Source organism: Theropithecus gelada, chromosome 7b (genome assembly GCF_003255815.1).
Source record: "Theropithecus gelada isolate Dixy chromosome 7b, Tgel_1.0, whole genome shotgun sequence".
Lineage (NCBI taxonomy): Eukaryota > Metazoa > Chordata > Mammalia > Primates > Cercopithecidae > Theropithecus > Theropithecus gelada.
The window spans coordinates 42,633,185-42,645,143 of NC_037675.1; positions in this window are offsets into that span (position 1 = coordinate 42,633,185).

The window sequence follows — 11,959 nt, forward strand, 5'->3', positions numbered from 1 at the left end:
GGGAACCAATCATAGTTAGCCAAATCGCCTTGTTCAAACACTAGCCAATCATATATCTGATTTGTATAATAACTCTATGCCCACTTTTCTTAGACTATATAACACTGCTCGGAGCTCAGTGGGGGAGCTCTCCTGCCCGTCTCGTTTCACGAGCGAGGGAGAGTTCCAGGTTCGAACCTGTAATAAAGATCCTTGCTGCTTAGCTTTGACTCTGGACTCTGGTGGTCTTCTTCGGGGAATAAACGGTCTGGGCATAACATGTACACTTTCTGTGAGTATCCTCCATCATCCTGCATGACTTTTAACTACCGTCATTAAGCTGATAACACTCATATTTTTTTCAACAGGTCTTATATCACAACTGAAAATCAAAACCATGTATCTAACTGTCTGTTGAGGTAGTTACCTTTCAAATTCACCTGCCAAAGACAGTCACCTTTCAAATTCAACGTATCCCATTGTAGTTGATTATCCATAGGGAATAGTTACCTCAGTTACCCAGGGGGAGTGCTACAACTATAGCAGCTCTGGCTTTCAATAATGAAAACCAGTCACTGCCTATCTGAAGAAAGAGAAAAAAGATGGAGAAATAAACATGAATTCAGGAAAATAAATATCTAAACTTTACTTTCCTATCACCCACTGATTTTTCACTAGTGCTTGCTATTGGTTAAATCTAACTGGGATCCAGAGGGCAATTGCTTGCTGATGCAATCTCTAAAGTTAAAGCCTCCCCAGGCACAAACCAGAATGAAGCAGAGTGCTGGTGGGTCAGAAGTATCAATCAGGAAGTATCTAGCAGAGTCCAGCACTTTTACCTGTTGGTATCTATTCTTGTCATTTGTCTGAATAAACACTTCCACCTCTGCTAAAATAAAGCATGGCCTGGGCAGCTGCTGCCCTGTCAGCCTTGTATTCCATAAAGTAAAATGGGGACGTCATGGCTCAGTGGCTCACTCCTGTGATCCCGGCACTTTGGGAGGCAGAGGCCGATGGATCACGAGGTCAGGACATCGAGACCATCCTGGCTAACAGGATGTAACCCCGTCTCTACTAAACAAAATACAAAAATTAGCCGGGAGTGGTGGCGGGCGCCTGTAGTCCCAGCTACTTGGGAGGCTGACGCAAGAGAATGGTGTGAACCCGGCAGGCAGAGCTTGCAGCAAGCAAATATCGTGCCACTGCACTCCAGCCTGGGTGACAGAGCGAGACTCCATCTCAAAAAAAAAAAAAAAAAGTAAAATGGAGACACACAAAGTCTAGTATCACCAGTCCTCCTTTGCCAGCACTTTGAACAGTACGCCATGATGTCATTTTGAGTTTTTGGGGATTAGCAGGAGATCAGAACCAATATCTCTTGTCCTCCTGAAAGTCTCCTCATTTCCCTTTCTTCAGTGCGCAGTCACCCTAGTAAATGAAAAAATACACACACACACACACACACACACACACCCGTTGGTTTTGTTACAGGATCTTTACTCAAAGTACTCTGTTATTCCAGTTACTCAAAAGGCTTCAAGTCTGTGAACGAACACACAAAAACTCAGCAGAAATCCTTGAATTTACACTATGGAGACTCAAGTTAGGTGTCTATCTACAAAATAAATGTACCAATACTTCCATCAAGATGGAGCCTAATTCTCCTCCTGTTGGTTATAGGCTGTATTTAGTGACTCCATTTGTAATGAAAAAAATGTATAGCAGAACTGATAAGATATAACTTCCGAGACGAGGTCATAAAAGGCGTTTTGGTTTCTTCCTTGCTGACTTTCTCAGATTATTCCTTCTGGGGAAGTCAGCTGCCATGTCATGACGGAAACTCAGGTAACCTATAGAGAGTCCCATGTGTCAAGAAACTGAGGCCTTCTGTCAATAGTCATGTAGGCAAGCTATCTTGGAAGTGGATTCTCCAGCCTCAGTCAGGCCTTCAGATGAATACATTCCTGGCTGACATGTTCACAGCAACCTCATGAGAGACGTGGAAAACAGACACATGCAGATAAGCTGCTCCTACATTTCTGACCCTCAAAAATTATGAGTTAATAAATGTGTTATTTTAAACTGCTAAATATTGGGGTAATTTGTAAAGTATGTAACAAAATATAATCAATGATCAATATATCTATATAAGTTAACTATCATTGCTCCTTTCTGGAGATTTCATGATCAATTTGTCAGTGCCAAAAATCCCAACAAATCAAAATAGTCTACTATTCTGTTCCTATGGCTTATTTTGATTACTGTATTGTCTCCATCTATTTTTATCCCTGTAGGTCTCATTATTTCCATTAAGATCAGGGCATCCCCCATAGTCAACTCTAGCTTACCAGGACAGCTACTATGGTACTCATCAAGAACCCTTCATGACTGCTTTTTATAATAGCCTAGCAAAGAGAATATTCTCTGATCCTTACTGAAGAGTATACTGAAGGAGTAGTTAAGCAATTTGGTCATAATCCTTTCAAAAATTATCATCTTCCTAAGCATTCAGATTATTTTTCCAGTATGACAGTGGAACATCTAGCATTTTACCCTCATTAACTATGAGACCATCAATCAGTCCAGGCATCAATTAATCAATTCAGTGCATTATTAATACTACTTCCAACTGCTCAAGCTACTGTTTTAAGTCCTGAATCCCAGATGTGTGTACCCATGAATTTGACTCCATCTAATCTAATATTTCAATCTTCCTTCATCTACTTCCCATAGAATTCATCACTATATATGTTGCTTATATTAGTTTTGTAAGGTTGCTGTAACAAAGTATCAAAAACAGAGTGGCTCAAAATAACAGAACTTTATTTTCTCACAGCTCTAGAACCTAAAAATCCAAAATCAAGGTATTGGCAGAGCACATTCTCTCTGATGGCTCTACGGGAAAGTGCTTTCTTGCATCTTAGTTTCTGGGATTTGCTTGCAATTCTTAGCGTTCCTTGGCCTTTAGATGCATCATGCCAGTTTTGTGGCCATGTTCTCTCTCTCTGTCTTCACTTTATCTTCCCTCTCTTTGACTTCACTTTATCTTCCCTCTCTTTGACTTCACTTTATCTTCCCTCTCTCTGACTTCACTTTATCTTCCCTCTGTGCACGGTTGTCTTCTTTGGTTCACATTTCCTCTTTTTATAAGGATATCCAGTAATATTATATTAGAGCCCACTTTAACAACTTCATTTTATCTTGATTACTTCTATGAAGGCCCAATTTCCAAATATGATAACATTCTGAGGTACTGAGGGTTAGAACTTCAACATAACTTTTCTGGGGATGGGTCACAATAAATTCGTAACAATCCCCAGCCTCCTTCCAATACAAAATGATAAAGTCTCATGTCTTTTTTCAGTGTATCTGAAATCTTCCCAGGCAATACCTTCCCATACAATTCTAGTGTTTTGCTTTTGTCTGTCCTGGGGTTTAATTCTCTTGGACCTGGAGGGGGTGAAGGTTGCGTTCTGAGAAAAACTGGCATCCTGCTGTGAGGCAAATTCCATAGCCAAGACTTTCAAGGAAAGGGAGGAGTAGATTGCTTCTTCTATTAGCAAGAAAAATTCAAGGAGATTTTGAATTCCAAACTTCTCAACCAATTCTGTGATGGCCCACACATTCGTTTCCCAGGTACCGTGCACAATTTAAACTTCCATCAGCAGTGCCTGAGTTTCTGTTACTTTACTCCCTAAAACTATGCATTGCCCTTGTTTAATCCGAATCATTTTGGCGAACTTGCAGTGGTTTCCCATTGTAACTTTAATTTGTATTTTCTTGATGTCTAGTGAAATTTGATGAGTTTTCTTATCTTTTGACCACATGAATATTCTCTTGTATTCCTATTTAAGTTCTTGCCAGTATTTTTATTTAGGAATTTCTGACTTTCTCTTACTAATTTTAGAAGTTCTTAATATGCATTTGAAAAGTAATTTCTTACATGGTGGCTTAAATTTTCACTTTCGAAATGATATCTTCAGATATACAGAGTCTCTCTTTTAATCTTAGTCTAATTTGCAAATTTTTTAGTGTTTACTACTTTTTATAAAGTTTCAAATAAGTTTTTACCTGTATCAAGATCATTAAGCATATTCTATATTGTATTCTGATAAATTTCTTATTTCTCACCCAGAAGACTATTTGTTTAGGGGAGGGGGTGAAATGAAGTTAATTTTTAATAAATTAATGTACTATTTTTATTGAAATTACTTAGACTTATCCTTAGTTGTTTGCTATTTTCTGTTGTTATTATAAAAAGTATTTTAAATTTTTTTCTTAAAAAAAATCCAGTAGTCTCATGAAAATGGTAAGAAAACACAGGTTGAGTTTACTTCAAGGAAGTTATTTAAGGCCATACAATCACTTAGTATAGTGTATGCAAGAGTCCACTCCCAAGTATTCTAATTCTTCCATTGCATATTTTTTTCATTGCTATGTCATATCTGAAATATTATTTAAAATTTTCCCATATCAGATTTATACTGGTATATATGAACCATAACTCAATGATTCTTAATCTTGACTCTGACCAGTGCCCTATCCTGCTGTGGCTGAGCTGGTATCCAAGATGCGAGACAGAGCCCTCTCCACTGTTCCCTCTCCTCTGCTTAAGCAGAAGGAAGGAGTCTCTTCTGGAGCCACCATCTGTGCAGCCTGGGGTTAGGGAAGGGGTGATGCCAGCACTTCCTTAGCCACCCAGATGGTGTTTCAGTAGGTGGCATGCCTTGTCAGTCCAGTCTTTGGGCTTGCTTCAGCACTAGGACTTACCTAAGAGTTGTAGCCTTTATGGCTTAGACTGCCTTTCAAGTTTAATTAGATACAAAGAGAACTGTAGCCTTCAGTGACAAGGTTTGTGGGTACTCAAGCTGTTTTAGATTCTTATTGTCCTAGTTCGCACTCACACATAAACCAAATAAGTTCTCAATATTTTATGTCATTATCAACATTGATATTTTAAGACTTTTAAACTTTTACCAATCTGGATCATGAGAATAGGAACATTTTGTATTAATTTCCGTTGATCTGATTACTAATAAAGTTAAACATCTTTTCAAAAATATTTTATTCTATTTGTTTTAATTTCCTCATATTTTTCCCTATATATTTACTAAATCTCAAAAAAGTTTTATTCATTTTCATTAAGAAATGAATTAATTTTTGTCTATGATTTGGTTAATTTATCAACACCCTTACATGAATGGAACTTCCTTTCCTCAGTCATCTAACGTATCTGTCATATGTTAGGTTTCTATATAGGCATGGGTTTTTCTAGTCTTTGTATTTTGTTTTGCTTATGCTAAAACTTCATGGCCTTTACTTTAGGTTTTAATAGGCATAAATATAGGGAGATATCTGGTAAACATCACAAACCTTCCACCTTATTCTTCTTTAGGAGAATCTTGGTTCTTCTTAGGCCTTTGCTTTTAAATATCAATATTTAAAATCAACTAAATAAATTTCTTAGAAACTTTGTGGGATAGTGATTTAAAATCATGGCAGGCACAGTACATCAACCAAATAATCCATATACTCTCTATTACAGTCTGAATATTTGTGTCCCCCCAAAATTCATATGTCAAAACCAGTCCCCAAGGTGATGTTAGTAAAGGACAAGACCTTTGGAAGGTAATTAGGCCTTGAGGGGAGAGTCCTCATGAACGGGACTAGTACCCTTTATAAAAGGAGCCCTTGAGAGCTCTGTGCCCCTTCTACAACGTGAAGTCACAGCAGGAAGGCACCATCTATATAATGGAAAAAAAGCCCTCACTAGACACTCAGTCTACCTTGGTCTTGAACTTCCCAGCTTCCAAAATCATGAGAAGTAAATTTCTGTTGTATATAAGCCACCTGGTTTATAGAATATTGTTATAGCAGCCCAAATGGACGAAGACATTCTCATTTTAGGGAGCAGGGCAGAGTCTGTAAGATAAAGTATTGCTTGATACTTTTGGATGAAGTATTTGAGAGTGGGTGTGATTTCTTCACATTCTCTTCCCCAGACTTAGCGACAAGGTTTTGTGTGGGAGATGGAGGAGTGTTACAAAATGGAGAGAGTTTGAATCCTTAAAGATGAGATTAGGAGGATGATTTTACTCTATTGGGAGACCATTATTCTCCATTGGCCTCTTGCATTTTTGCATGTTTGAAGAGCAGAGGCATTGATTGCATTTGTCTGGACTACATTTCCAAGGACTATGTATGGCAAACAATATTGGAGGACAGAGATACTCTCATGCTGTACCACAGGCCAGGCATGCTTATTCTCCAGTATAATATTCAGGTTTTCTAACTCAGGGTTCCTCCCTGTTATGCAGCTCCCTTAGTATGAGATGTTACCTGGCCTTCTTTGAGTTGTTCTGGGGAAGTGGGGCAATAGGAACTAAACAAACATGATGTGCATGCTGCTTGCTGCCATGAGGAATAAAGTTCATTTTTTCTGATACATTGGCCTAATTTATAGCTTGCAAGTAGCATAAAATATACCCTTGACACTCTTGACCTACTGAATTCAATATTATGTGATGAAGAAGTAAATATTTCTTGTGTTATGACACTGGAACTTGGAGCATTTTTATGTTACCTCTGAAAGCTTAGCCCAAACTCATATAAAAGAGCATAAAATCCTATTTTGTTTTTCCCATGTGGAATTTATTTTTCTTGTCTTCCAGTATTGTTTAGGGTCTCTAGTATGGTGTTAAATAAAAGTGGGACAGGGGGTACACTTTTTCCTAATTCTAAGAGGATTGCTTATAAAATTCTTCCATTAAAATAATATATGCTGTAGGTCTTAATAGAAATATCTATTAGCAATATCTATTAGAATAGAAATATCTATTCTTAGCAAGTGAATGGAATTTTCTTCTAAATTTAATTAAGAGTTTTTTTAATCATGAAAAGGTTATTGCAGTTTATCAGAATCTTTTAAAGCTCTCATTGAGATGATTATACATGTTTTATCCATTAATATGTTACATATTTTCCAATGTTAATTGACCTTTGCATCCTAGGACAAAACAAACTAGGTCATGATGCACTATCATTTATGTACATCAGTGGATTTGTTTTGATTATAATTTGTTTGGATCATTTCATAAATATTTATGAATAAAATTTGCTTGCACAAAATTGTTTGTCTATCTTTTGCAGAATAATGATGGCTTCTTAAGGTAGGACCATATCTTATTCGTTTTTATATCTTTAATGCTTAGTAAAATGTCTGGCACACATATTGTACTAATAAATGGTTTTCCCAAATGCACAATTGAGCATTTATATTCTAATGCAGAAATGCACTCACAGGTGGATTTTCAGTATTCTCAACTTTAAATGAGATAGAAAATATTTATCAAATTTCTATAGTGATTTTTCCAGCTCTCTATTTGCTCAAACCACAGATGTGAAAGAATTTTAACACCTGGCCATACTAGACTCTTTAAATTCTACCCCCAAAATCTTATTCTCATACCTGCACTTCATCTATTTCCATTCTCCCACTAACGCAGAATAATTCACTGTCACCTCCTACGTGAGCTACTGTAAATGTATTCTAATTGGCTTCTCTAATTTTTAAATGTTTTCACCCCCCACTCCATTACCTCATGTGATTATCATACATAAAAAGTCAAAATGATCTTAATCAAAGACTAGTAAGATTTTTATCCCTCCATACTCCACTTAAAACCTGTCAATTGTTTCCCCTACACTGAGGAATAACTTCTTAAATATTGCACTGACCTGTAAGCCACTACATACCCGCATAACCTCTTGCCTACCTCTACCACCCCCTCTCACACATCTCTTGTCTGGTTCACTACCTGACAGACACACTGACCCAATTTCAATTAAAATATAGCCTTTCTACTGCAGCACTTCCCCCTTGGCTCTTTGCCTAGCAGACAGACTGGTGGTTTAAACCTTAGATTACTCTTTAGATTTCTAGGTCCAAATTAGCATTCTCTCTCTCTCTTTCTTTTTTTTTTTTTTTTTTTTTTTTACCTAATTTTATTATTATAATCATTTGTATTTGCACATATCTAGTTTTCTCATAATTTTTCTCTGTTTACATGATTGACATCATAAATATAGAAAGCATGTCAATTTTGCCTACCATTGTGTATTTAGCTTATAGTTGAATGCCTTGAAGTTTTATATCATCAATATATTTTGTGAATGAAAGAAGGAGAATGTATAACATGTGTCTTAAAACTTTTCATTAGTTTTGCTCTAGTTACTTCTCATTGAAGATAGACCAACAAGCAAATAACTGAAAAAAGGGTTTTGCTACTTATAAAGATACAATTTGTAAATGAGACCCAAAAGCTAAATAGAGAAATGACTAACTGAAATTCATTAAAATTATGGATGTATAAACTAAGCCACATTGATAAATGCAGAGTATTTACACAATATAAATGTAACAGATGTCTCTCCTATGGTCTAAGCTTTATTTGCAGCTCAATCTGGACATATCTGGAGATAATTGGCACCTGCCCAACTGAAATCTCTTTGCATAAATTACTTAGGCTTTTGTGGGAGATAACTAAATCTATTTAAAAAAAAATACTCAGATGAGCTTGACTTAATGTCAAATTTTTAGTCTTAAGCAGGGCTAGGTGACTTTGAAGAAAACATGGTGCCTGACATTTATATTTGTCTCTTGGTCCTGAACCCTTACATTAAAAGACCAGCCTCATGCTGTTATATTTGAAAATTTAAAGAGTCTTCTATTAAAATGTTTGTATTTCTATTTTAAACACTGATTTGATTATTCTCCTGTAGCGTGCATTGTCAAATGCAGCCCAGAAGACAGAGAAGGCAAATCAACTAGGGAGACAGGACCATAGCATGAGCACAGAGCATCTGGCAGAAAAATCTACTCTCCCACCTCCCATGGTCCCAGGCTTCCTCATAGATCAGGTATGTAGAGACTGGACAGCTGCATGGTCTTGGCAGAGCTAAATGGGGCTCACTTTTTGGCTTCAGCCTGGAGCTGCATACTATTGCATACTACTCCTGTTTTTTTTTTTCTTTTTCTTTTTCTTTTTTTTTTTTTTTTTTGAGATGAGGTCTCACTCTGTCACTCAGGCTGGAGTGCAGTGGTGCCATCATGGCTCACTGCAACCTCAACATCCCAGGCTCAAGTGATCCTCCCAGCTAAGCCTCCCAAGTAGCTGGTTCCACAGACATGTAACACCACACCTGGCTAATTTTTATATTTTTGTAGAGACAGGTTTTCACCATGTTGCCCAACTGGTCTTGAACTCCTAGGCTTAAGAGATCCACCCGCCTTGACCCCTCAAAGTTCTGAGATTACAGGTGTGAGCCATCGTGGTCAGCCTAGAAAATTGTATGAAACAAAAAAATTTAATCATAACATGTCTCCATCTCCTCAGCCGCCTTCACTCATCCCCTATGCCTCTGACTTGACCAGTCATTATATTCCTAAACTCCCTCTAATCAACAACCAATTACACCTCACTTGTTCATAGATGGTGATCTTTTCTTCTTACATGACCAAATCTCAGACTGCTCGTGACTATAAAGTTCTTCCAACTTGAAGGGCACTTTGTCTCTGAAGGCTGTGATGAATGAAGACAGGAAACCACAGAGCTTGCCTGATACTTTGGTGTTTGTGCAAAATACAGTGAACCCTAATAATGCATCAGTGAGCAGGCAGGAGCCATGGCAAAAAGCAATAGGGTTGGTGGTGCCTAGGGGTCATGATCTGTCCATGTCCAATGGGGCTGGGAAAAAGAATTGAAAGAAAACCAAAGTTGCCACATCATTACTGAAAATAGTCTGTGAGCATATGTGAAACAGACTTCAGAGAATCTAGAAATATTAAGGGCAGAATGAAGAAAAAAAGCAAAATGTGAATTATATATAATTATATATGTATAACTACATCAACCACAGATATAAGAGTAATAACATTAGCTATAGTTTTATATAGAGTAGTTTTTCACGGTTTCATATATATATATTAAATTTAATCTTCTCATATTTGTGTTTTAATTTAATTGAATAAGATTTATTTTATCATTAAAAGGGATATGCACATATTAATATTTAATAAAAAAATATATTTTTAAATCTCCAATATACAACCTTGAATATTTCCCCACTTTGGAGATAAAAAGAAAAGTCTGTCGCTGCTGTTGAAAAAACGAGTCAATCATGGAGAAAACAGCTAAGCAGCTGAGGCTATGGATCTAATGAGGGCCTTTTTCTAAGGTGAATGCAATGTTATCAAAAACGAGTAACACCCTGGTGTCAGGCAGTCTGAAAGAATATTAGGAGACTGACAGTTGGTACTAGAAATGAAGTATCTATGAACTGACTAAGCTGGATTCAATCAGAAAGTATATATCTCTAAAGTGGTTACTTAAATGGAACCTTTATCTAAAGTAAGGGGTTTGTAGTTTTGCTACAGAGAAAAGGGAAAAAAGGACGGTTGAACATGTGCTATGAACAGAGAGACTGAATAGAGTTCGAAAAAAGTGTTATGATATGCTGCCAATACTTTACCAAACAAGTCAGATTTTGTGGACAAATATTTAATTTAATAGAGAGTTTATTTGTTGTCTCAGTCCATTTGTGCTGCTATAACAAAATACCATGGACTCACTAGCTTATAAAGAACAGAGATTTATTTCTTACAGTTCTGGAGGTTGAGAAGCCTGAGACGGAGGCAGATTTGATGCCTGGTGAGGGCCTACTTTCTGGTTCATAGTTGTTAGTGGCTCCTTCTTGTGTCTTTGCATGGTAAATAGGAAGCTCTGGTCTCTTCAGCTCTTTATAAGGGCAGTAATCCCATTCATGAGGGCTCCACCCTTATGACTGAATAATCTCTCAAGAGCCCCTCTTCCTAATGCAATCACATTGGGAATTAGGTTTCAACATATGAATTTTAGGAGTATACAAACATATGACCCATAACACTTGTTAATATTTGATAATGCACTTCCAACAAATTCAGCAAATTAGGTGCTAGTTTATACACTATTCTTATTGAAAATAAATGAAATAAATTTTCATTTCCTCCTCCCCAATCTTATTATACATAGTTACTTAACCAGACCACTTTATTAAAGTAGTTTATACTTGTTCCTAATTGGTATCATTGTATAGAGCTGAAAACAGGAAACAGTCTCAGAAAATATTGAAGACAATAATAAATTTATGGGACAGTATCATCAATTTACAGTATTCTTTATGTAAATAATTATCCTTAATAATGTTTCTTTAGTAACTGAGATAAATGAGTACTTAACTCAATAATTTTATCCTACAAAATAATAGTGGATAATACAAAGACTGAGTTATAGTATCTCCCTTCCACAAATTTCCTGTAAGTAAAGCCTTTGTCCATAATATGTCAAGCCAGCCCTTCCTCCCTTTTGACACCTGTCTGAACATACATAATCTCAAAGTGTAAATAGAAAATAATTCAATTCTTATACGTTTTTGAAAAGCAAAAATGATTATTTAAAATCTCATGGTAATATATGGTAAGCTAAGGCAGAAGATAGAAATGGAGAAAAAAAATAAAGTTTTGATGAGGCTATGTAGAATGTTCAAGTGGAAATGGAATAATTGTACTTTCTATCTGAATTGCAAGATGGAAACATTTCTTTTTTTTTTTTTTTTTTTGACTAGTGATTCAGATCTCTACATGTTCTGAACTTTTTTTTTTTTTAATTTATTTATTATTATTATACTGTAAGTTGTAGGGTACATGTGCATAACGTGCAGGTTTGTTACATATGTATACTTGTGCCTTGTTGGTGTGCTGCACCCATCAACTCGTCATTTACATCAGGTATAACTCCCAATGCAATCCCTCCCCCCTCCCCCCTCCCCATGATAGGCCCCGGTGTGTGATGTTCCCCTTCCTGAGTCCAAGTGATCTCATTGTTCAGTTCCCACCTATGAGTGAGAACATGCGGTGTTTGGTTTTCTGTTCTTGTGATAGTTT